Here is a 6,582-nt window from a genome sequence, read left to right on the forward strand (position 1 = left end):
AGGTACTGTCTTCTGCCCTTGCTTTCAGATAAAGAAAGAAAACTAAAAAATTTAAAATATAACATTTTAATTATTACTCCAATTATAGCCTAAAAGTTACACCAAAGTAATAAATGAGATTAATTAAATTAAATCAATTAAAGAGAGAATGTAGATTGGGAAGAGCATTAAAGTTCACATTATAATCCATGGCCAAATCTGCCAGAGACCATAATGATACAAACAACATGGGACATAAAGCACCTACTCTCTTACATAGGAATTCTTTCAGCGCAGTGGAAAGCCATAGTTATAAGCTTTATGGAGAAAAGGTAGGAAAGGGATAAGTATAAGACATCTGGCCTTTTACCAAACAGGGAATAAAAGCCTAAAATTCTATGTTGGCAGTAGAAATAATATGTGACAACCAGACATTCTCTGTGTCCTCTCTACCCACCCCCCTGCTCTAGAACCAAAGCCCACCAACCAGGTTATTATCGCCCTGATGTTCCAGCATAAAAGCTATGCTTAGGAAGGTCTCAGTAGGGCACTCTCAGGTCAGACTTCCAGGTTAAATCCTAGTTTAGTTTTATTTTCAGATCTATATCAGTCACTAATTGTTGAGTTAGTAAAAATCAGACAAATCACTGAATGGTTACATTGTTAGAGTTAGTATAGGCTATATAATTCAAAGGACCTAATGCAAAAGAGAAAATAAGGGATCCCTGTTCAAAATCAAAAAGAATTTCAAGATGGCAATGGCAAAGCATTGTATGAGACCTATTCTCTATGCAAATGCACAGGTCTCTTGCCCATGAAGCCAATCCTGGCTGTAGTTTAGAATCAACTGGTGATAGTATATATAACATGGGATCTCTGCATGGGCTTTTTTTTTTAATGGCTCCATGGCATCATTCATACTCTAATAGTTAATTAGATCTAGTTAATCACCAAAGAAAGTATCAGGTTTGGAAAAGGAACCTCAGTGCTATTGCCTTTCATGGGGAATCTAACTACAGAAAATAAATCTAAATTTCCCTAGTAAATGAAAAGAGACAGCCCTACAATGGAGAAGGAAAACCTCTATACCAACCTCAAAGAATCAAGTAACTGTAGGATTCCTGAATGGAAAAAAAGATTCACACGGGGAGCCACCCAACTGGCTGCTGCCCCTAGAGACAGGTAGTGGGCAGTGTCACAAGCTAAATACTGAGGGGTGGTATACATTCACAAGCATAGCTGCTCAACCGGGACTGTGAGAAATACCTTCTGATGCACTTATTCATACTATTTGTAGTGGCCGGTGTTTCAGGCCAGAATGATCTAATAAAGCATGTATAAATGGTAGGACCCAAACACAGTGCATGATGAACATGTACTGTGACACCAGCATAAAATGGGTTTGTTTGTTTTGTTTTGTTTAGATTTTATTTCTTTACTTGAGAGAGAGAGAGAGAGAAAGCACAAGATGGGGGAGAGTCAGAGGGAGAAGCAGACTCCCGCCAAGCAGGGAGTCTGATGTGGGACTTGATTCCGGGACTCCAGGTTCATGACTTGAGCCGAAGGCAGTTGCCAACCAACTGAGCCACCCAGGCGCCCAAGAATGTAGTTTCTTACTGACTGAGGGGAATTGTAGAAGATGACTGGGTTTAATTTACTTGGGATCTCCCATGCCAAAAAATTGCATAGTGAGAAGAGCCTTACACAACCCACCTAAGAACCTGCTAGAGACTGGCTTTTGAGCACCCACTACCCTGAGTGATACCTGAAACCACACAACAGCAGGACTAAGTGCTGTTAGAGACACTAGTCTCTCCTATTCCTCCTCCCTAAGACTCAAGTAGAATGTACCAAGGACAAGGGAGACACAGTTAATTGAGACTGAGGCCATATCCCCCTTTCTCCCACTATTTCAAGTCACTAAAGATAAGTCTGAATTAGAGAAGATAAAGAAAAGAGCTACAGCTCAAATAAAAGACACAAGTTTTAATATCAACAAGATTTGGGTCTTAACCATAAAACTAGGACTGTCTGAAAACCAAAACTGACAATACTAATAGAATTGGGTTATGATGTCAGTAAGAGAATTTGCTACCCAAAAAGATAGGGGACCTCAGTAGAGCACAGCTCAGTATAGCTACTGGAATACATCATTTTTTTCATGTTTATATTCCAATGAGTTAATACTGCTCAATAAATGGATTTCACAATAATTGACCACATTCAACAATATCACTAAACAAATTTATGGTGACAAACCAACTGATACATAGAACAATTCCCTGGACACTAAACTCCTACTCTCTTTCCAGTTTATTCCCTCTTGTAAAAAACAAAAACAAAAACAACACTTGTGTTTACCTCCCCATCTATTCTTCCTTCTGTAGGTAAAGGTCCAGTCATTTTCCATGCTGGACTTCTTGGCAAGTCTTTGTCTTCATCTCTAGTCAGCCCTTTACTTCTGGTGCCCAGCATGGGTCCTTCTTTTAGATTGGTCTCATTTCCCTCAGTTTCTGTTTCTGTTTCCATAGAATCCTAAACCTTATCTGGGACCACCACATACACAACACTAAAGGGATCCATTCAAATCATACCTTACATGAATGGCACTTCTGGAGTTTCACAAAGCACAGTCTCTATTTCCTTACGTGGTAATCCTACCTTTAAAGCTGTCATATGAAAAAATAAGTATTCTTTGTAAATAACTTTATATGGTTCCATGAACCAGGAAGTTATTTTAAAACCTAAGCACCTATAATAACATTCTAACAAAATACCTTTTCAAATGATGACATGAACCTAGAGCCATCACTTACTTCATAATTTGAAGCTCTGGCTAAGCTTGAAACTAACAACTATGAAAATCTTTTGCTTTTCTCTAAATAGGCATGCTGTTTCAAATGGATTTAGAAACTTGATGAGCCAGCTTACTTCACAGAGGAAATCATTGTTTTCCAGATTCCAGAGAGCCTAATGTCAGGGCAGAGTACTATTGAAAAAAATCCCTTTGTTTCCTGTTCCTCCTCCACTCTCTGTCCCATCACCATGAACATCACAAACAAACACACATAAACACACACACACACACACACAATTTTGAGCCAACCTGAAGAATGTGGGTAGTTTAGGGAATTATTTTGATATAAATTTATCACTTTTGGTCAGGAAACAAAATAAATTCTATAAAACAGAGTTTATTTTCTTCACTCAAACCTCCTTCTAAATTTCTTTTCTCAAGAGAGAAAAATATCTTACTGCCCAGTCATTCATATCAGAGACCAGGAAACCATCCCCTGATCCTCCAGTTTCCTCACACTTTATATCCAATTAGTCAATGAGTCTGATCAGTGACCTCTCCTTAACTTTAATCTCTCCCTGCATCACCTTCAGTGAGGTGGCCTCAGTTCAGCACCCATCATCATCTCCTGGATAAAGATGGTCCCTACCTGATCTCTCTGTCTTCAGTCTACCCACAACACATCTACCACACTGCCCCCAAAGTAATCAGAGAAAGACTATACTAGCTCCTGAACTGCTTTCACAATAAAGCCTAAAAACCATGAAGGCAGAGACTATGTCTATTTATAATCACTCTAAGAGAATGGACCACTTCTTTTGTGTCCTACTCTCCACTCTTCATATAGTATTCTAACTCCCAAATATATTTACTTGGTTACTTAACTGACAGAAGGCCTCCTTTAGCCCCCTTAACTATATTGTGAGCTCTCTGGAGAACAGAACTATGTCCTCAGGAGAAGGAATAAAAGAGGAGAGAGGGAAGGGTAAAGTGCTGAATATGCAAATGCACATACAAATACAGAAACTTTCCCTTTATTACCTTTCATATACAATATGTCACCAATTCCTGTCAATTCTGAATATCTCAAAAAGCTGTCCACCTGTCTTCATCCCTTAGTTCATTCCCCCAGCAGCTGTCACCTGGATTCCTATATAACCCTTTTCTGTTTTGTATGTCCCAAAAGCATTGAGTCATGTTGGTAGTAAGGAAGAAAAGGACAAAATACAGTCCAAACTCAGCTCCCAAGATCAAGTTGAGGGAACACTATTTGGTCATTTGCCTGCCAAGAGAGAGCACATTTTTATAATTCATACAAGTTTTTTTTTTCTAATTAACACAAGACATATGTGCTAGCAATGTGGCCCTGTTTCCAACCATTCTTCGCCCTACTATCAGAGTCTTTCTAAAGTATAAATATGATCCTGTCACTCTCCTTTGTTCTTGGTGTGAAGTTCAAGCCCAATGATATGACTGAAAGCCTTCCATGTTCCACCTTTAGCTCACCACTCCCATCTCAGATCTCACACCTTCTCACATTGTATATACTGGCCTCCATCCATCCTTTCTCTATATATTGCAGTATCTATCAACCCCAGGCTGTGAAGTCCTTTTCATTCTCCTGGAAAGTCACCTCTCTACCGCCTCTCCAATTCCACATCCTACAGTTACAAGGATAACTCATGACCATACTTCGGGTCTTAGACCTGGTGTCACTCCCCTTAGAAGCAGTCCCCAACTTCTCTAATCCCCCTTCTGATCAGGTTCAGTTCTCTCACATCACCTTATCCTCACCCTTGGCATAACATTTAACCCTCTGTGTGTTAATTGACAATTTACTTGTCCTTATTTCCTCTCCAGAAGGTGAGCTTCTTGAGGGCAGAAGACAGTCTCTTATCACCATTGTATCCCCAATGACTATCACCATGCTCAATAAAAAAAAAGCATAGGGGCATCTGTGAAGCCCAATTTGCTAAGCATTGAACTCTTGATATCAGCTCAGGTCACGATCTCAGGGTCCTGAGATTGAGCCCTGCATTGGGCTCTGTACTGAGCACACAGCCTGCTTAGTATTCTCCCTCTCCCTCTCCCTTTGCCCCTCCCCACAAACCCCATGCATGCTCACTCTCTCTTTCTCTCTTTCAAAAAAAAAAAAAAAAAGCATAGAATTTGTCTTCTCCAGACTACCAGTTGTAATAAATCCATCCCAGAGCTAACAAAAATACCACTAAAATAAACCAGTTGCTACTTTATCGTATGGGCTTAAACCATAGGAAGACAACATTATACCCTTAGACAGGAATATTGAGTCACCCAACTAATAAGGAAAAACTATCTTGAACTATATCCTTATTGTTACTAAAATAACAAATTTTAGTTTAACATTTCCTCCTAAGTAATCTTCCATCTAGCCTTCAGCCTCTATTTAGTTTGATTCAAATTTTATGTGAATTTACTTCTGCCTAATCCTCCAATACTAATCCCTTCTCTAACCATGTTTATACTTGTTCAGGGCTTTACTTTAGTCCTTTAAATCTATTTTAAAGATATCAAGGCCAGGCTCATTCAAAAGCAACTGAAAACTGATTTCACACTTGAGAAATGCAAGTCCCTCCTTACTCTGCTGTCAGCCTGTCACTCTGTAGAGATTCCTAGAAAAATAAAAATAGAAATACCATATGATCCAGTAATTCCATTTCTATGTATCTATGCAAAGAAAACAAAAACTCTAATTTAAAAAGATACATGCATTCCTATATTTACTGTAGCATCATTTACAGTAGCCAAAATATGGAAGCAACCTAAATGTCCACTGATAGATGAATGGATAAAGAAGATGTGATACACACACGCACGTGCACACACATATACACATACATACAATGAAATGTTATTCAGTCATTAAAAATAATGAAATTTTGCCATTTGCAACAACATGGGATGAACCTACAAGGTATTATACTAAATGAAATAAGTCAGAATAAGACATATACCATATGGTTTCAGTAATTGTGGAATCAAAACCAAAACAAATGAATAAACAAAAACTCAAAAAGATTCAGAAATACAGGGAACAGACTGGTGGTTCCCAGAGGGAAGACAGGTAGAAGAATGAGCAAAATAGGTAAAGGTGATCAAGAAGTACAAACTTCCAGTTTTAAAATAAATAATTCACAGAGATGAAAATTACAACATAGAGAATATAGTTAATAATATTGTAATAACTTTCTATGGTGATAGTAACTACATTTATGGTAACTAGTAAGAATCCAGTAATGCTTATAATGCATATAAATGTTAAATTATCATGTTTTACTCCTGAAACTAATATAATATTGCATGTCAACTTATATTTCAAGAAAAACTTTAGCACACACATTTGTAGATATATAAATATAAGTACATATATACATAACTATTAGAATTAGTAGACACAGAATATAGATTAAGAATGCTTAAAATATTTTTTTAAGTTTAAAGAAAAAAAGGGAGATTTAAAACACATGATCAAAAGCAATTAGATTTTTTTTTAAAGATTTTATTTATTTATTCGAGATAGAGCATGAAGAGGGGGAGAGAGAGAGAGAAGCAGACTCCCCTCTGAGCAGGGAGCCCAATGCAGAGCTCAATTCCAGGACACCAGGATCATGACCTGAGCCAAAGGCAAATGCTTAACCAACTGAGCCACCCAGATGCCCCACAAGCACATTTTTTAAGTACCAAAGAGTAAGCCTATAAATAATTTTTTAATTGTAACAAAATTTTAAAACTTCAATGAACAGATCTAAACAGTTTCAAACAACCAC

The sequence above is a fragment of the Mustela nigripes genome, chromosome 14 (assembly GCF_022355385.1).
Source record: "Mustela nigripes isolate SB6536 chromosome 14, MUSNIG.SB6536, whole genome shotgun sequence".
NCBI lineage: Eukaryota > Metazoa > Chordata > Mammalia > Carnivora > Mustelidae > Mustela > Mustela nigripes.